The sequence below is a fragment of the Trichoplusia ni genome, chromosome 1, assembly GCF_003590095.1.
Source record: "Trichoplusia ni isolate ovarian cell line Hi5 chromosome 1, tn1, whole genome shotgun sequence".
Lineage (NCBI taxonomy): Eukaryota > Metazoa > Arthropoda > Insecta > Lepidoptera > Noctuidae > Trichoplusia > Trichoplusia ni.
The window spans coordinates 12207190-12229168 of NC_039478.1; the positions used below are offsets into that span (position 1 = coordinate 12207190).

Sequence of the window (21979 nt, forward strand, 5' to 3'; positions counted from 1 at the left end):
CTTGACCCATAATAACTCACACATTACACACTGACGATGACTGTACCGAATTCCAGAATATTATTCAACATTTCCCTTCTATTCTTCTAGTTAATATTCTATAGACTTACTTAAGTGGTTTTGTAGAGACTATTATTTACTAAACAATTTTTTTGATACCTTACGTCATCAACCGCAGACCCGTGACGTCACATCACGTGTTGTTGGATTCAACAGTTGTGACATTGTCTGCAAAAAGGTTGGTAAACAATATTAAGCCTTTCAATGGACATCGTATTTTTCGAATTACTGAACAATATGAAAATTTATTAATAATATTGAAGCTTGAATTTTTTTTTGTATTTTTAACCTATTAAATATAGAAATTTATAAACACCTACAGCTTTTAAACACAACAGAAGCTAAAGGTAAAAAGTAACGACTCCACGTTTTATTTCGCTTGGACGGTATAAAAACTTTCGTACGAAGAATTAATTAAAAAATCCTAAAACTTTGATCGCGGAGAGTTTTCTTAGTACCTAAGTTATTAGCTCACCTAGTTGTAAGTAAGAAAATTCTTTATCTTGACGTACTACTACTTTATGTATTTTTTATTATCTCGTTCCTATACTAGCAAGAGAAGCTTCAAGTTTTTAAGTATCTCAGGAATAGTACTATCTTAATTTATTTTTAAATTTAAGCGCTGGTGTTTTATGTTTTTTATCGTTCCGTAACGAAAGGATAAAATGGAATCTTATTACTAGGGTTTCGCTGTCTTTCCACACGTCTGTCCTCAGGTGCACAGTGCACCATCTTACAGTATCGATTAAGAAAGAGTTTTTTTTACAGACGATGTCTATCTATTGCCAAAAACAAAAAATAATAAATAAAATAAGTTTAGGCAACGTTGTTTTGACGGCTCCCGCAGTAAGGAATTTAATCCTTGCACGGGGGTTTTAAAACATATAATTCACATCCACAAAGATCACCGCAAAGCAAGCAAGCAAGCACCCAGACTCAGAACAAGCATTCGTAGATCTCGCAAACGCTTGTCCCACGCGGGGATCGAATCGTGGTATAATAAGTGGGTTTGGTGTGCTGACCTCAACCACTCGGCTATACGTGCAGACAAACTTATGACTGTGAAGTTTGATGAATTTGATCCGGTTTTTCCCTTTGGGTACATAATCGTAAAAATCAAGCTGACTCTGTCTCATGTACAGTACACAACGTATTTTAACCAAAATGCGTTTCATTATGTAAGAAATTCATGCGCGAAAATTAGGTTTACAAAACGCCTGGAGCAGCTGATTAAAGATAAGCGAAGTGTAATCGCGGTTGTACAAGGTATCTATGTTTGGTAGGTTAAGTTGACACAGACGGTTGACGGATGATGGATTACAGCTATAATTAATGTTAAGTAATTATTATTTCTGAATGGATGTACCTGTTTTTATTAGTATTCGTTCACTGTATTTTGTACTTTTTATATACATTCCATGTGTATGCTACTTCCGAATAAAAAAATATGATTTCAGCTGCTCATGCTCAGTGCATTTCCTTGGCGTACATTTCTTACAATTCTTATTAATGACTAAATGAGATTTGCTGTACTTTGTCTTGACATAAAGGCAAAGATGGAAGGGAGGGTTTTTATCTGTAAAAGTCTGCGACTCCAAAGGTTTCTAATCCGGAAAAAAAGCTTTACTGAAGCAAATAATATGTACCCACTATCGCCATTATTTAGTCCTGATCGTCATTAGGAGATATTGTCAACTACAGCCTGGCGTAGGCGTCATTAATGCAGCTTAAAAATTGTACTGTCATTTTATTATTTAAGTAGTAAACTGCAAGTCAAGTAAATTCCTTTTTACTACAATGATATGTAAAAAAACCGGTCAAGCGCGAGTGGGGCTCGCGAAAAAGGGTTCCGTATGAATACGTACGAATAATACGAGTACGAATGAAAAACAATTTTTTGGGGCACCACAATGGATAACTTGATTTTTTCAAATTATTTCAAGCGTTGCTGAACCCTGAAAATACACTATGAAAATTTTAGCTGTCTAGCTATCACGGTTCACGAGGAATAGTGATGAACGGGCAGACAGACGAATAGACAGTGAAGGCTCAGTGAAAGAGTTCCGTTTTTAACCTTTGGATAAAGAGCTACAAAACAAATAAGACAAAAAAATGCAGCCGTTGCTCAAACAAGCCGCGACATTAAAAAATAAACACTTTTTACGCACTTTCATGATCGTATGTATTATAATATATACATATGTACCACTGAATGACGTTATCGACATCACTTGACAATTAAATGTAAAGGCTCATTTAGATGCGATAAATGTTGTGGTAGTTGCAATACACTGATAAGCCAAGTAATATGTCATGCAACAGCTTGCGTCCAAAATAGCATTAAAGAGTTTGCTGAAATCACGTCAGTGGACATTTTGACTTCAAAAGCATTCTCTATATAGTTTCATTAAATAAAATTTGGTTAAAAATCTGAAATCAATCTTCACCAGTTTTCAGACTTATGGTACTCCTGTTCAAATGGACCTCAGTCTATTGTCTATTCATTTAATGTCAGATATTATCAGATTACTATATTATTATTTATGCATTGTAAAGAAAAAACTGTATTTTTTTTTAATTATTTGCGTTCTTAGGGCTTCTATATTTTATAGCTATCGGAATCCTTGTTAAATCGATATAAATTTCATATAGTTTCATGAAAAATCGTTCCAATATCTTAATATGATTGATAATTAATTTAGGAAATAAAGAAACAAAAAATAGACAACTGCTTTTCACTATTGGATGATATTTTCTTATTTATACTCAATCATGCAACATTAACATTTTACGACGATTAACGATTCGTTTTCATTCTACATAAATTCGAATTGACGCACGTATGCTTTCAGTAAACTTTTAATAAATCAATTATTTATTAAATATCTGATATTCACTTAATCTAATTAATAATTTAATCATAGCGGCCATATTGCTATCATTCGATACAAAAAAGATTAATGGCCTGTCAGGATTGTGAACTAGAAGTCATATATCAATGAGTATCAGTTTGATAGGCTGATATCATAGATAGGTTTCATCAGAGCTTGTTGTAAAGCTATCTGTAAGCTATCGATGATAAAGTATCGATAAAGATAGTTTCAAGTTACCGGAGTGTTAGCACTGTGCCAATGTACCGCGTGGAACTGTCAGTGTGGACTGAATCGTCGCACGGAACGACCGCGAACCCGCGAACCGCGCGCCTTCACTCCGTGTGAAATAAATCGCGTTCTCAATTTGAAAACAAACAGTATTCTTTTTTTTAATTTACATAGATAACAAGTCACCTCACTATTGTAAGTACTTTTTTTATCTTATAATCTGTTATTTGTTTTGTAAACATTGGATTTTACGGTTCTTGTTTCGTATGCAAATATTTTTTGGGAAGCCGGCTTTAATGTATTTGTTAGTGAAATTTTAGATACACGATGTAAAGCTAACAAATAAGAATTTCGTATCTGGTTTTCTGCTAATAAATTTTATTAAATATGTCGGTTTTGTATAAAGTTAGCGAGCGAAGTTTAATTAAAAACCGATACTTTTTCCATATTAAACTTGTTGTCGCTAATTGTTTAGTTATCTGCAATGCAAATGCTTTACATACATCAATTAAATTTAAAAATAGACGAAATAAACACACAATCACTATGTTATAAAAAATACAACTCGTTTTAAATGTTATACAAATCATTCGTCTAATCGTAACCACTTGCGAATATTAGGAAAATCCGATGTAATGATAAACACTTTGTAAGATAAACAAACTAAACTGAAATTCACGTCATAGAATAAACAACGCCCTCTGTACAGCGAAAACTAAAAAGAAGTTGAAAATAACACATAAGTAGTACACTTTTGACGGTTTACGTCTTGATGGAAAATGGAATCCTATTCGAAATTGTTTTTTTTTTCATTACAAACCTCTTTGGTGTTTTGTTAAGAAAAAAAGAAGTAGCCATTTTAATAAATGTGTGAACAAATATACATAGTGGTCTATTTAAAATTTTACAACTCCCAAAATATGCGATACGTCTTTTTATGAGTGCGTGAGTTATGGTGTTGGAATGTTACTGTCTTCAAGTCGTTAAATTCGGAAAACAGATTCGAAAATTATGTAAAGTACAAACAAAACTTCAACTAATTTAGAATTAGGGGATTGTTTAACCGTGTGGCTGTACAAGCGCTCGTTAGTCAAGATACATTCTATTAGAAACCAGTTGCAGGATGAAAAACTTTTGATCATTAGGCCAGTTAATTTATAATTAAAAATATTTTGTCGTACGGCAGGAAAAGAACCATCTTTCTTCGGCTTCTTGAATGTATTACCTACAAAAAACAAATTAATGAAATAGTTAATTTTAGTATCGATTTAAATAATAACTATGAAAGCTCTGCCACTTTGCTAATGTCAATTCAGCGTCGTGTTACCGCTAACTATTTGAAAATTTTGAAAATTAAAATCAGTCAGAAAATTAAAATGAGTCAAAAATTTATTTTATCTAACATGCAAGGCACACAGAATAAAATTAACCGATATAACGAATAATAAGAAAATGCAAATATCTACAAATTGCAATATCGTACAAATTTTTTCCAGTTATCATTGCATCGGTAATGCAGAATAAAATAGAAAGAACTAAGAATCTTTTCCATAAAATAATTGCTTCTCAGAATTCCTTTGTTTGCTTCGATTAAGCATATTATATTTACATTTTTATTTGCTATTTGTATTTATAAATACTCTATGAATAATTGCGAACAAAACAATACAATACTTCAGTTGTAGTAATTTAGGTACTGTTGTAAAATGACGACAATCCTTATGAATTTTATTGAAACTTCAGGGAAATCACAAGTATGAAAACAAATTCAAGTTTCAACTTCTATATTGAACAGTAATCATTTTGATGACGGTAAATGATTTATCGTCATCAAAAGTAACTGATTTTCCTTTCAGACTTGATTGAAAACTGTTAATTATAGGTATCTAGGAAGTACTTGAATGGAAATTTAATCCATTTAATTCGTTTGTTGAAATTTAAATGATTACACGTCACATCGAAATGTACGTATTTGCGAAACACAGGATTAGGTATGTTCCATTGCGGTTAAATAATGTAGTCCTATTAATCCTATTCCCATGTAGGAGGTACAAATATAAGAATCGAAATTTCTAAAACTTTCCTTATATTTGAAAAATCATTTTTCAGTCGTTAATGTTTAGAAACAGCTTCTTCTACAATGTTTATTTTGGAATCTGTCTAAGAACCACCGCAAGGAAACACACAAGCGGACATTTGCATAAAATTTATTCAGCACAGGTTTTGCGTAGGGTTTTCAAAGGCAAAGATTATTTTTGGGACCTATTTGATCCCACACAGTTCTTTAAAGAATGGTATATATCGGATTACAAACTACCTTCGTATGAGATGTCTACAGGACTTGCGGCACGTGTATCCTAAGTTTATTGAATAAGTTTTGTATATGAGATTTCTTGATAACATGAGATTGATCTGTGTTTTAACCAAACGTCTAAAGTGTTTTAGTTAAGGGTTCCGTTCCTAAAGGGTAAAAGCGGAACCATATCACTATGACTTCGCTGTCTGCTCGTCTTTTAGTCATCAGGCTGTATCTCATGAAGCCTGATAGATCTCGTGATAGCTTGAAAGTTGAAATTTCCAGAGATTTTGTGCTGTTGCTATAACAGCAAGTAAAACACATAAAAAATCAGTATAATCGAAACGACCAATTAGTTTAGTTGTACGGAACCCTCAATTATTGCTGATACTTAGAAATAAATAACAATCTATATGAATTGAATTTAGGAATAAAAAATCGCTCCAGGCTTCATAACTTTCCGGTGAAATACGTGTAGAAATAAAACAGCTTGCTTTTTAAATAGAACTATACTGGTTTCACAACTGCGGCCTCAGGGGATTAGTCCTATTGCCATTGTGGTCATTGCACTAGTTCCATTGAAAAGCAAAAATCGAACTCACCATATTCTTTTCATTCGTTTGAAATACAATTCTTTTTTTAATCAATGCGCTTCAATAAGTTCAACATAAAAAAAATAAACCCAACTACCCTTTAAAATTCTATACTACCAAAACTGAAATGTCAAAAAAATACAGGCTAAACAGTGTCGAACACCGTGATATAAAATTTAAGATTTAAGAAGAGGAGTGCTGGACAAACCAACCTTACTCTCAGACCGTTCATGATTATACTTGGTAAAAGATCAAATGAGGTCCATGTGGTACAGCTTGCTCTAGACCTGCCGGAAGACAAAAAGGGTCTGACTGCCACCTAACCTGGTGGTCAAAAATACAGAGAGATCTCTTGAAAGTTCATTTGTCTGGAATGACAACCCAGGACAGATAAACCTGATGCCAAAAAGTCATGAGACCCGACCGCAAATGATAGGATAAGGATTAGACAAAGACGAATAAATCAGGAAAGAAAAATAAATGAAGTCAAAAATATCCTTGCCTAGTCGTAGCATGATAAACCTTCTCCTAAAATCCCGTTGGGAGAAAGCTAGTAGAGTAGGTGAGGCAAGGTTGCATAGTCTCGGAGCAACATTAATGTAAGGTAATATTAGAATATTAGCTGTTGCCCGCGACTTCGTCCGCTTGGTTAGAAGATATAAGTTATGATTTATATCTGCCCTGTTTTTTTCCACATTTTCCATTGTATCTTCGCTCTTATTAGTCGCAGTGTGATGGTTTATAGCCTAAAACCTTCCTCGATGAATGATCTATTGAACACAAAAATATTTTTTATTTTTTAAAATATTTTTTTTCAATTTGAACCAGTAGTTCCTGAGATTCGCGCGTTCAAACAAACAATCAAACAAACAAACTCTTCAGCTTTATATATTAATAAAGTATGGATTATTGTAAGAGAGATGCTGGTTTATAAGGCGCAGACATCTCGTCTCTCTTTCACAACTGTTATAATATTACTTCAATACGCTGTAGAAGAACCTTTGGCAAACACTATCTGATATTACTATGTAAGTATGCACTTGTAACAAGATTCCTCTTTGATGTTTTTTGTTATTCCTTCCCTAAGAGAGTTAGACGCGTAAGGTAAGTGGTATGACATAAAAACTCTTAAGTAGAAACGTGATAGATGTGTGTGCAAATAAAAGGTATTCAACTAATATTGTAAATGCAGATGTACATAAGTTTGTTTGTTAGGGATTCACGGTCAACCTTCTTAATTGATTTAGATGCTGGTATGGTAACAGCTTAAACCTCAAAAGAGGACAAAGGCTACTTTTACCACGGCATCCACAAGCCAAAACCGCGGATATAATTACGATCTGCTATCATATATTTTGGTGTGTTTTCCAAGTGTATCACCTACATAGCTGTTATTTTAAATACTTTATTATTTTGAATATGTAAACAGCGTCGACAGCTAGCCAATATCCCTTTGAATTTGAATAGTATGCGGGCGAAAGAATTTTCTTGAAATAGTGTTGTAATACGTATTACAAATACACCTACCTCCATAATATACAGACGTAAAAGAAATTTGTTTATAAATTAATGTTTTTTTTTGTATTAATTGAAAAATATAAAGCAATATTTCACCGAGATCATAACAATATCCATAAAAAGTTTCTTGTTTTAAGGCACTTTATTTTTATTAAGACTGATTGTTAATCGCAGGAATAAAGCCTTTGATATTTATGCTCAAAAGCTGTCAAGCCATCATATCACTGACAGATAAATTTTGTGCCTAAAAATCTTCCTAACGAAATATGAGTCCTAAAAATAAGGCCTCATATTTCGCTAGGCCGAGTTTTTTTGACAGGGCAACATTGAACTCCGTAAAATGCTTTTAGATTATTTTTCGGCTAGGAGAGTTTGTTTTAGACACCTAATACACCTATGGAAATATTTCTTAAATAAAATCTCGTTGCATGTAACCATATTAAACAGGCATAGTCTTACAGTTGATCTGGATTCAGGTGGGCCTTGGGTGGTCCTGTGAGGTCGTAACTCATAATTTTCACTAAATCAAGGACCTCTTTGCTATGAAATATGCATAATGAGCATGTACATATTCCCATTGTTCAGCTATTTGTAGCTATTAATTTGCCATACGACCTGTCGTATCACCAAAAAGCACAATCTAAATACTTTGACTTTGAGAAATCAGTTGCAGTTATGGGAGCGGGACAGTGCTCTACAAGAAATATCGGCATCTCGTTTCCTCAACTGCAGTAAGTTTTTCAGAGGAGCCTGTTTAATACATCGCACCCTAACACAAATACATCAGACAGTATAAGTTGTAAACATAGTACTTCCAGTCAATAAATCACTATAGTACCTACATTATACGCCTCGTAGGATACTTTCGAAGTTTTTCAGTTCATTAACGTTATTTGGCTGTCGTGTTCTGAAATACTTAAAGAATCGTCAACATTCCTAGGGTTTTAATTCTATTTTAACTCAGATACACAAAGATACCAGATAAGCTTTGTTGATCACATAGACGCTTTACCTACGCGGGTATCGAACTCGCGACACGTCACGCACAGCTGGTATGAGTTTATGATCTCAACCACTCGGCTATCCGTGCAGTCTACTATAAGTACGTAAAATATACCCAAAAGTAGGCGACGCAGCATTACAAACTTGTATGTAATATTAATACGTTTATATTAAAGCACTTAGGAAGGAGGTGAATGGTGGTCGATATGGTGGTTTCTAGTTATTCCTTCAAAGTAGTGGTAGTAGCTTAGTAGCCCATATTCAATGACAGGACTTTGTATTATTCGTAATTATTTATCTTGTGTTTATTTCTTAGATAGTCCGTACAATTTTGTCAAACAAAACAGTGAAAATTGATGACAACACTTAACGCTGGTTTAGGTAAAACCTTTAAATAAATAAAAACAGCACCCTAGTAGTAAACTCATCATGTGATGTTTTCGTTATTGCGTGAATTAATTAATTTCACTTCACAAAAAATAATGGTGAAAATGTTGGTGTTATGAAATTGAAGTTGTATTTGAACGTTATGTGTACCAATCGCGTATTCCCGGATTAACCGTCTTAAGCGTGTTGAGTGCTTTCATGTAAGAAAAACAAAAAATAAAAACGGTTTAGTAACTTGCTACACTTAGGGTTCTGTACCTAAAACCAAAAAAAAACAACTATAGGTTACTCACAAAATATTTTCGAGTAACTGTGTCCAACAGAGAGGAGTGTGTGTGAGAAGTGTAGCAACACTTTTTTCGATTTTTATTGTTTGTTGTTACAGCAGATAAATATTTTTGTGCTCTCTGGATGTCAAGATTCATGTGATATAGACTGTTAACAGACGACGAATAGACAGTGCAGCCTTACTAATATTGTTACGTCTTTACGGCATTTGTTACGGAACCCTCACTACTGATTTTTCTGCAAACATTTTTATTGCTATTATTGGATTACTACTGACGCCGTCTGTTTGGTATTTACAAACATTTTCCGATTACGTAGAGACCGGCTTGCTGACTGTTGTTAATGGTGTACACAATGATTGATCTATGCCGTCTAGCGAGGAGGCAAGGCCAAGGCGGCTTGTAATTTTATTAAAGAAACGAAAGGAGGTGTAATTTTGCGTTCGAGTGAAAGATTCACGTAAATACGCACTTAAAACACGGATTGCTTTACGGACTCTCTTTTGAGTTAAGGTAATGAGCAGTAACTTTCGTGAGATGGATTTAAAATTGTTTAATAACCTTTGTATCGGGATTGCCATAAGATTGGGTCCGAAACTAGTCGGGCGATCCCGATTAATATGCGTGAGTAATCCTTTATCAAATAACAAAACTTGAGAGAGGCCTACATACAGCCTAATCAGAGCTGCGTGAGTATATCAGAGATACTTACAGAATAGTTACTATGAAAATTCACTTTACTTATTGTAAAACCAAACTTTTACAGGTTCAAATGAATCCGTCGGCTTGTTTAAGTTTATTATAGAGCTTGCGCAGCATTGTCTTTTCTTCCGTACGTATCTTTGTTTGCTATTGTATCTCTGAATGTATAAACTAGGGCGAGATCGTAACTCAGTGGGTTGTGTTGTTTTGTGATATTTTGCATACTAAGAGCTGACAGGGAAAGCAACACACCTGACAATTTTTAATAGACGTCAGAGTTCTACGAGCTATACTCTGATACCTGGGTGTTAATTAACTATTTGAAAAGTAGAAAAGAACAAGACACATTATAAGAAAATGCTCTCATAGTAAGATTGTTATGATTGTGGAAAGGAGACGGCGTAGTATCTTGCGCAGGGTTGCGCGGCATCTTTCCATGCAAATATAAGAGGTGGTGGTTCGCGCATAGTTTAATAAAATATGCTAATATTAACCTATAAATGTCCTACTGTCGGGCACAGGCGACCCATATCGGGGAGGTTCCCATATAGGGAAGGTTTAAACATTTGATTTCCACGTTAGTTCAATGCGGTTTGGCAGTTTCATATTCCAATATTTGGAATCTTGGTTTCCTAACGATTTTTTCCTTAACCTTTTGCCAGAGATTAAGAAAGGTATATGGTACTTGCATTGGGCATCGAAAATGCTCCTTCATGTATATAAGTCCGTATTCAGAACCACAAGGTTTCCACGATATCAGCTGAAGAAGTCGATAAACAGCGTCATCATCAATACTCTTGTATCACAACCTCCTTGCTCCGGTTTCGACATATCAATAGTATTGAACCTATTCGGTCTATCCGGATGTCAGTCAAACCGAACTTCTTGATAGTTTCAGTTCACAATATTTCAATCTATCAACAATTTATTTCAACTGTTTGCGAAAGAAGATGGACTACTGCCCTCGATGATTGATTCCTGTCAGATGATCAGTGCTGAAAGAAAACTCGAATTTCAATGACAAATACTTGGGGCTATTTAAACAGTTCTGTAAGTTTGAATCACACTTTGTTATCGAAGTAAGCTTTTAAGAAAACTGTTTTAAGAAGATAAAGGTTTTGCTTGCTTCTGGATTTGTCAAATCATGGTTAAATATTTCGAATACTTTTCAAAATTAAGCGAAGAAATTTAACATGCTTCTAATATTATCAATACGATAAATTACGGATACGAATACGGATGGATGTTTGTTACTTTTTCGTGCAATAACTGATATCTAACTAAAACCTGAATTAACACATAGACTCGTCCTGTGACCGAGATATTTTTATATCAATTCATGTTCCAGTTCCGTTCCTGCATCCCGGATCATATTCGATTCGTAGCGAGTAGAGCCGCTGGCAACAGCTAGTGCCTAATAAAAAATATCCAAGAAATAATAAGTTGATTTATAAGAGCAATTTTCTATTCAACGTCAAGTTATTTCTTGACGTAGAGAGCAATAAAACACATTTCTGAACGTCTCAAACTTAATTTGTGTTTCAGTATACGTGGCATACACGTCGTACGTTAAATATTAACCGCACGAAACACAAATCGTTACTGAATATCAGTGTCAAAAGATACATGGTACTGTACGTACCAGTGTGATGGTACTTATGGTACACACACTTACACAATCGTAATAACAATGTTGTTTGAATAACATGTGCCATCTGCGATCGCTAAGCAAGACGTTGATGTAACATCCCTATTCCCTTCGTATTTGCGGAACTCAGGCGAGATAGATTCCGTTGAAGTTTTTACGAGAATATTTCAGTTCTTTAATTAATAAGCTGATGTATTTGTAGTTCTTTAGGTAATTACCAGATGTCGCATCGTCGAAAAAATGAGCATGTTTTCAGGAATTAAGATTTCTTGTGTGTAGCCACGGGATATTTTTAGAATTCCCAAATAATATAGGGTTTCTCCAACAACGCATATTGGGCCAATTACAGTAGGCACGCGGATAAGGAAACCAGCAACAAGTAAATATTATTAGGATTTCTTTCACTTTCTAGAGCGTTTCAAAACTATGTTCATATTTCCACACTAACCTTTCTTCTATATTCTATATAAAAAATATTTAGTAATGGGTAAGACAGAATGGGACAACATCTTTTTTTCCCACGTTTTTATAAACTCACATTCTTGTTTGTTTGTTTGTAGTTCCGGTTGGATCTTTGGAACTCAATTTTGAGGCGCTTCCTGCTAAGTTAGCAGGCTGAAATTGACAGGGTAGCTTCAAACCCGATGACAATGCAATTTACAACTATAAAAAGGGCTGAACCAATTTTGACAATAAAATTAAAAATCGTGGGTTTTTGAATTTTAAAATCTATTTTTTTATAATTACCCTTTTTTCAAAATCTAATTTGTATGGCAAAACAACGATATAATACGAACAAACAACAATAATATAAGTAAAGGAATGTATAACTATACATTCCTATGTATATTCCTTTATAAGTACATATGTCTCCAGCACAATTTCCACCTGAAATATAACGGCACACGTGTATCTAAACCTCAGTCAGTCTATTTGGTTGCATCACACGTAGAAACATACATATTACTAATACGTATCAATGCTTTAAGTAAATTACTATATATAACGTGGGGCAACAGATTATACCGACAAAATTATCTAGTCTGAAACAGCATCGATGGTTGAAATACAGTGTGTTCAGCGAGATCCTTCAATCACCTTTCAAAGTATTGTTGTAAACGTGGAAGGGAGACACAGCTATATTACGTGAATATCGCTGTCACGTTCCCTCATCTGCAATAATAATATATGCATGTTTGTATATTTGCTAGTGTAATATTGTAGTAGACTTTGGTCACACAAATTAGCTTTCATGTACGCGGCAATAGAAACCAATGTTCGAGTTATTTCATCTCTAAACGATTTTCGTTAACGTGACAAATTTATAGAGTTGCATACAAATATGGGCATACGTTGTTCAAAACTGAATTTGTCGCGTATGCATTGTAAATAGGACTAACAGTGGCATAGTGCCGTACGCAAGGCCTGAGATATAAATACGTCTTTGAATGGTTCATGATTAATTTAAATCCTTTTTGTTTCCCGAAGTATATTAATTGCTGAGTTAATTAGGGTAGTAGGCCGGGATTCCAGTAATTTATTGGGACCAACCTTTTAACTATCTATATTCAAATGTCTGTAATTTGGGGACAAAATAAATACTTTATAATCCCTTTTAAATATAATCCTGTTAGCTTTTAAAATGTGATTATCCGAAATTAGTGAAGTTTGAAAGAGTTCAATTATATTAAAAAGTTTATCTTTAGCCATCAAATTGGATGACACAAAATAGGTTTAAATACATTGCTATGATAAATTCAAAGCCTGCGTTCGGCCTGATTGCATAGATTTTACAAAGAACAACTTATAATTAATATAATGAATTGGTTTTATTCATTAAATATTATTGTATCATTAATGAAGCAATAACTTTTTATTAGCTTCTCATTTCAAATAATAGCGGATGAAATCCAGTTTATTCTATATTTATAAAACGCCAGGTGTTCGCTCATATGAGTTTTGATTTGTTTAAGTGTTTATTTTAATATAAAGGGTTCGTTTACACAAGCTCGAAAGTTTCTTTCTAATTACATGCTAAAGTCAATATATTTTTAATTATGTATTGCTCGGGCGAAAGCTGACATGTATTAGCTTTGGCATACAATATCACTTAACTATGTACATAATATTCATGAGATATTGCAGAATCTGTATTACGTGTTCGATCTATTCTATTAGTGATATCAGCTTTGTCTTAATTATATGTATACTAGCTGTTGCCCGCGACTTCGTCTGCGTGGTTAGAAGATATAAGTTATGACTTTTTCTTCGCTCCTATTGGTCGCAGCGTGATGATATATAGCCTAAAACCTCTCTCGATGAATGGTCTATTCAACACAAAAATATTTTTTCAATTTGAACCAGTAGTTCCTGAGATTAGCGCGTTCAAACAAACAAACAAACAAACTCTTCAGCTTTATATATTAGTATAAGTATATTAGTATATAGATGCCAACGATATCTTCGCTACGTTTCATCGATTTTTAATTTCTCGCGCGGAGATTTTAATATTACGATAACTCATTACCTATTCACTTTTTTGGTGTAGTGTAAAAGGCAATTTTGTTCTATATTACATGTATAATATATCTAACTTATTTATTTGGATAAGGATTAATACTGTATTGTTAAAAATAGGTTCGTAAATAACCCATAATTTTACTGTATTAAGAAAACACATAAAAATGGTTATTGTGGGTTATCCTTGGAAGATAGACATATACCACCGCGGACTTTTTTGTAGATTTATTAAAGAGGTACAAACCCGCCATACATAGTTTTGTTGTAACTCAAAAGGTTTTGGCAGCGTTCTCGAGGAAAGCTCTCGAATCGCTTAATTTTTTCCGACATGTTTAACTAATATCGTTGTAATATTGTCAGTTTACACAAAACCTAAACTTATTATACACTAAAACCTTCCTCAAGAATTGCTCTATCTATTGTTGAAAACCGCATCAAAATCCGTTGCGTAGTTTTAAAGATTTAAGCGTTCATAGGGACATACAACATGACACATGACAGAAAAAGCGACTTTGTTTTATACTATGTAGTGATGTTACTAGCAGTTGCCCGAGACTTCGTCCTGGTATTTGGTATTGTCAATAGTTTTAGCAGTGTACGCAGAAATAGGTTTCCAATTTTACCTTTGCTTACATTATTGAAATTTTCTTACGGAACCCTTATATTTTTCAAAATAAATAATAACCTATGTTCAGCGGGGATAATGTAGCTTCTCAACAGTGAAATAATTTTTCAAATCGATCCAGTGGTTTCGAAGCTTATTCGTGTCAAACAAACAAATCTTTATATTATTAGTATAGACTAGCTGTTGCCCGCGACTTCGTCCCCGAGGGTAGAAGATATAAGTTATGATTTATATCTGCCCTGTTTTTTTCCACATTTTCCATTGTATCTTCGCTCCTATTAGTCGCAGCGTTAAGGTTTATAGACTAAAGACTTCCTTAATGAATGGTCTATTCAACAAAAAGAATTTTTCAATTTGGACCCGTGGTTCCTGAGATTAGCGCGTTCAAACAAACAAACAAACTCTCCAGCTTTATATATTAGTATAGATAGTAAACCTCAACCCAATGAAACATTATTTATGAGTTGGTGTCACCCGTCCTCACAGCCAACGTCGGTCAAGCAAAATGTGATTAGAAATGAACAGTGACATTTAATACAGACAGAAATGAATGAATTCTATGATCACTATGTCTAGAGGATATCGTTATTTTTATATACCGAAATTATAGATTTTAATTTATATACTCTAGACTAATAGTTATGTAGTATAGTTGTTTTGTTGAACGAGTAATGCGTTATGGAATATATTCCTTGTTTCGCGACGGCTTTTAATACATACATAGTTATCGTAAACGTTCTTTGGTTTACCATAACTCAATAAGAAAGGGGCTAACAAGGAAAGGAAATTCTATCTCCTCCAATAATACGAAAAAAAAAACACTCGAAAACGAACCGTAACCGTACAAAAATATTCAATTTTATATCAACTTGCGAGGGAAAATATTTTAGTTTTCATTTCATTGAGAAAAAAAAAAACATCAGTTGATGAAGATACTAGAAAGACATTGGTGAATGATGTTAAGAATTTATTGCAAAAAAGGTGGTCAAGTAGGTATCAATCTTGAAATTCGATTCACCTTGATGGAACTGATCACATTACTTTTTCTTTTAATTAAAATCTCCCGCACTAAGGAATTTAATCCTAGTTGCGGGGGTCTCCACAAACATTCAAGTGACATGCACAAGACACCGAGTCTCAGAACAAGCCTTTACGGATCACACAACTGCTTGATCTACTTGGGCACCTATTTCACTCGAATTTCGAAGCATGATTATGTAGCTTCACACCTTTGGATATACACAATTAAGCAATTTACAGATTCAGTGACAACACGAGAGAAATGAAATACAAAAACCTTTTAAATAAGGTATTTTTCCGCTGCACCCATAAAATCCCTACACGCGAGCAATGTACTACTAACTACAACACACAACCTTTTCGAGGCCGACATCAATGGGTATTGTGGCTCTTTAATCCCCTTTTCAACCCGTTTTTCCACTTACATCCGCGCTGTAAGCCTTTTCCATACCACACTATTGTTGTAAATAAGCGTCGATTTTTTCGCCAACATAATTGTGACCTCAGTAGCTTCAAACTATTTATTGTCCTGTCAACGTCAGCCGTTACCGATTACGTGGGCCAATATTGAAGAATATATGTAAATTATATGTCCATTAGCGCTATCAAATAGACGCCATAACTAATGATATTAGCATTTTAACGTTATAAAGTCTCGTCTACTGATGTTGTGCTCGTTTTAACTGTGTGTGTCTCATTGCTTTAATTTTCCATTCGGAAATTTTCAGGGGCACTACCGCTTCGTCTTATAAGTATATACATTATTATAGTTGTGGGAGCGGGACAGCGTACTATACTTTGTAGAGCGGCTTCCCTCTTCCACACAATAACATTACTTTCAGCGGTAGGCCCTCAGTATCTAAAGGCTCGATAGCTTTAAGTAAATACCATTAAACTCGCTCCCTGCTATGTGTAATGTTTGGTTGGGAAACACATGTCTTCCAGGAATTCTTACTTATCAACTCCATGCAATGTTATACCAGGACTACTAATTGACTTGGCTATGGGCAGTTCAGTAATGGCGAACGATTGGCGATCGATAACTCAAGGGGTTTCGCATTGCTGCACTTTGATTTAAAGCCGCTCCGAGAGCTGGCAAAGTACTCGAATTTGAACAGGAAAAGTTTTAGAAATAACAGTTCAGGTAATACACACGTAATCTTAGTTTAATGACTAGCTGTGAACGTTTCAATGAAGAAGTTTTCGAAACTTCATTACGTTAATGTTCAGTGAGTGGGGTTGTGTTTGCACACGTATGAATATGTTTACACACACAAATTAGACTTCAAAATTACTGAAAGCATGATCTACAAAAGTCCAGAGACACATTAAACGACATAAAATGTTGGAAAAAATCTCCGGAATGCATTATCACCACATAGACTTCGAATATATTTTCTGTCTATTGCTACAATTTGTATGCAGATTAAATAGTTAAACTTTTTCCTGCGTTCCATGTCAAATACATCTGGCAATAAATATGAAACAGTATTAATATACGCATGACGTCTACAAGGCTTGACACGGGGACTCTCCTTTGAATATCATACTGTTATAGGGTGAGGGAGAGAGATGCTACTATATAAGTCGTAATGCTTCGTCTCTTTTGCTCAACGGCAACAGTCTTACTTAAAGAAGTACTGGTAGGGTCCTAGATAACACTGCATTAAAGGCATACGTATGGAATTTCAATAAGAAGCGTGCGGATTTCCTCGCCGATGGAAGCGGCGATAAATTTAAATGTTTGGGAAACATAAGTTCGCGTGAGTCTGAATTTGTTAGCGGTCTCCAAGAAAAAGGGAAGGAACATTTCTATTCATTTAGTTGTCGGCTATCACGATCCCCGTTGAGCACTTCCCGTGAAGGACGTAATGACGTCAGAAACGTCTTTAAATAGATATACGAGTACTTGGACTCACGATTTCTACCAACTTTAGTTGAAGTCGTTGATGTAATTCGATGTACGAATCTACTTATTGGTTACTTGATATTTACGTCAATATGTCTATATACCTAATAACGAAATATTACAACCTTATATTGAGAAAGTTTACAAATAAATGTAATATTGTATTTACGCAGCAGACTTGAGACCTTCAGCGAAGTCAAAATATATTAATGGACATTTTAACAATGTTTTTCGCGTTTAAGCCAGCGAAGATTACCACATCGCCTAGGGACATTCCGTCGATTATTATCACGCTAATAGCGATTAGATCAAACCATGTAATAGTCTTCTAGTGAATGTACATCAGTTCTAAGATAGCTAAGAAAGTAACACACATTTATTAACAATTCAGTTCGTGAATTGTAAATGGAAACCTTTACCCGGGTTCAAATATTAAGAATGAATCTTCAAGGTTGAAGACCTAGGAGATTTTAGTCAGCAAGAAACCATACCCTTTGTTTGCCCAAGGGCATAGTAACCCTAAAAGGATTTCTGAGTCGGAAAAAGATCAAGACTATTTCTTGTAGACCGATTCTACATAGTTTTCCATATCGATTTAGGATCCAATCCCCTTTATATATGTGTATGTATACTCAGTTTTTAAAATAGTAATTTCCAAAAATATGCATATCGTTATTATACAATCCTTATCATAAAATCTTACTGTCATACTTATATTATTAACGCGAAGATTTTTCATTTTTCACGCAAAAACCACTGAACGGATTTAGACGAAACTTGATGTACAGATAGCTTATTACCAGGACTAATACATCGTTTTAATCCTGGTTGTATGTTTCCGTGGGACTTTTTTATATTGTAGCGTGTAGCCTCTGGACATCAGCTAGTATTAAAGTCCAGTAGACGGTCACCTTATGCAAATATCATAAGGAATGATACTAAGCTAATATTTTAGCTCACGTGTTCAAATAAAAATAAAGTTAATTGAATAAAATAGTGATTATTGTCAAGTGATACTGCATCTGATGAATTATTCACAACGGCACACGGTTTACTCGACGTTCGCCTGAGTCGTGAATGCCTGACTTTTCCGAGTCACGATTTGAACTGTAGTTCGTTCAAACTGCGTAATTTTCGTTCGTTGATTTCCTTCCCATTTGTGTGTATGTATGAGGTTTGTTGTGTTAATCATTGAACTGTGGGGATGTTGGTGGTTTGTGAATGATGTGGTTGAGCAATTTTAATGTTAGTTTTTTAACTGGACTTTAAAGTAGCTTTGTTGGTAATGCGACTGGCGCGTATAATCAGGGGTCGCAGGTTTTTGTTCCGTCTGAGAAATGTCATTTTCATTGTATCGTAAATAAATATTGCTGATTAGAATGTCATCTCGTTGCCTATATTTCCAAAAATGTGTCATCAATTTGTAGTGATTTTGATAAACCTGTTTCAACCCTAGTCATGATTAAGGTAGAAGCCTTAATCATGACTATTAGCAAAACATTAAAATAAGATAAAAAAAATGGTGGTTAAATCTTATTAGTAGATTTTTTACTCACAGTAGAGTAAACCTATTTCTATTTTGATGGACATCTGCGTATAATTAACTATCCATCAATCATAATTTCATAAACAGAACCAGTTAACGAAACAAAAATATACAAAGTTTAAAAATAAATAGTTGCTACAGATGAAAGATCAGGTGTGAAGGAAACTTTGGAACAATCTATTTTATGATGCTGGCAAAAGTGCCATCTTTATTTTCTGTAAATTACTTTACCTAGTATATCTTATGATACGATAAGTATTATTAATCTATGACAAATTGCAAATTCGCATATTCAAAAAAAAAACTACTCCCGTCTCTCATTAATGATCGTTAATTCTTCTGTCGCGGGGACTTCAAAAACATGGATTCATGGATCACACAAATGCCTGTCTTCCGCGGGGATCGAAGCCGTGCAGTCTCCTACAACTTACAGTTTATAACCACAAGCGTAAAAATGGGGTGCTTTGCTTGTCTGTGAAATAACTCGAACAATCCTTGAAATTAGTAAGAGTCACATTGAAGCACCTAGTTTGGTACCAATTACTATCAAAGATAAAAAAGTTGTTTCTACATCTTCTGAATTCAAACATAAAACGCATAGACCAACGAACCCTTTATTCAAAATGGAACTCATTTCGAATACTAGTCGCGTCTTGTTCTCTAATTAGCGACGAACGGGCAACTGTTTAAATTCACTGTTCACTTAGCTCCCTTGTTTTACGCTAGAGATCTTTACCTCGTACATGTACTACATACAAAATACGAGCGTGCTCTACTTTATGATGTTGGAGTTATGATTTGAAAACTTATACTTGTGTTGGTTGGAATATTAGTCGGCTAACTAGTAATATAACTGAGTAAAGGATTAAGTTTACAAATGGTGTTGTTACAAGCGTATTTATTTTACAAATTATATTGTACTAAGCGACTTCCTTGGATGTTCGTTTGTTTCACAACTTTCACAACGCCATCTAGTCTCAAACTAAGGAAAAGTTTGTATTGTGTGTGAGTGCTAGACAGCTGATAAACGTACTTATATTATAAATGCATATATACTTTAGATAATTACACACAGGCTTAGAACAAATGATCATGCTTGTCGATAAAACATTTGTATGATAATATATTTGTAGAATCGAACCCACGACCCCCGGTTTAGTAGTCAAGGGTACTAACCGCTTGATCACAAGCCGGACAAAGTTTTCAAAAATTCATATGACCAGGTGTGATACTTACATTTGGATTTTGGCTGAATGACGTAAAATTCTTATCCTAATTAAATTCACTTTTGTAAAAGTATGTTTGAAACATTATATCGAGTTATTTTTTAAAGATAAGCATTCGATGTTCGTTATTGACATTTATCCCATTCCTTTGCTTCGTATGTCCCATTAAAAGAGTCTTATGATAATGGTCACTTGGGTAACACACAGGCACTCTGTAATACACCTCTAACTAATAAACAATAAACAAACTAACTAATAAACAACACCATCCAAATCTGTACGATTTGGATGGTGTTGTGAAATCGTTCACCGAGAGCGAATTAGTACCGGATACATGCCACACCAATCATAACAAACTGTGATGTATTTGTGGAATCTTAGAAAGCTGTTCTTGAAAAGTGCGAAATATTGGCTCTAACAAATCTCTTTGTGAAATTTTTCCTTGGATGAACTATAATCACACAGCAATATCGATCTTATGTTTTAGCAGTGATTGGACTTCCGTGATGAAATGAAAAGTAGTGAGAGTTGATAATATGTTGAGGGTTCTCCTCAAACCATTATTATGATTTGGTGAAGAAAAATATAATGAATCTTTTTCGTTCTAATTCGTTGTAGGCTCTTCACTACTACCTGTTACACACACATGCTATTTTAACTTATTAATGACTTGAAAGCAGTGATTGAATTTTGTTGGAACAGGAAGAACAGGAAAGGAGAGCAGGTTGGAATTTCACTACACTATTTTACAAGAGATCGGGTTGAAATCTTACGAAAAGCATAAGAAGATGCCATTGTAGAAAATATTTAAGAAAAAAACTCTATGAGAAGAAATATCAAAACGAAATGAATTTAGGGCAATCGTCATTAAAAATGTACACTATGAATACTGCAATTCAATAAACCCAGTCGTGAAAGTACTAAAACAAACAGTAGTAAAAGATAGTAGTGCAGGGATATAAAGTATTCATTGTCGCAGTCACCTAACTTACACCTCAAATGTATTCCACTCGGCTTCCAAGTTTGTTTGACAAAGAAACAAACAAAAACAAAGAAAAGTAGAGAGTAGGAGGAAGTGCCTCGAGGCTACCTTAGTACTGAAACCAGTGTGGGTTTTATTCGCTTTCTGATTCTCTTTACTGTGTGGATAAAATTATTTTTTAACAACCCCCGACCATAAGTGTCGATCCAATTTCAAATTTCGAAAAAGAATACAGAACCTGAACCCCAGAATAATGCCACAGACAGACAAATTTATAACAGCTCTTTTGTCATGTTTCAAAAAACTTTACTAATTATTTTTATTGTTTCCTTATCTAACATTGACACGTCCACTTCCTTATACTTCTATATTCCTTGTCAACACCTAGTCGTATCTTTGTATTTCCACAACGCGTAGCTACATGTAACGTTGTATTTATTATGATAATGGCTTGTACATGTTAAGTGTTTATGAATAGGTAATGAAGGATTGATAATAACTGGACAGCCTTATCTATAGTGGTGAACTAGCGTTGCTCAGTCGATAGCTTTGTTTTT

At 34.3% G+C, this 21979-nt stretch overlaps 1 protein-coding gene across 1 annotated transcript in view; it reads left to right on the forward strand.

The window, feature by feature from the left end:
• The first annotated feature begins 3196 nt into the window (after nucleotides 1-3196).
• Nucleotides 3197-21979, forward strand: part of LOC113494973 (sex peptide receptor) — a 48544-nt gene continuing 29761 nt past the window's right edge. Inside the window, exon 1 of the mRNA XM_026873525.1 lies at nucleotides 3197-3356. The gene's annotated coding sequence lies outside the window, so the exon portion shown is untranslated. The remainder of the gene's footprint in view (nucleotides 3357-21979) is intronic.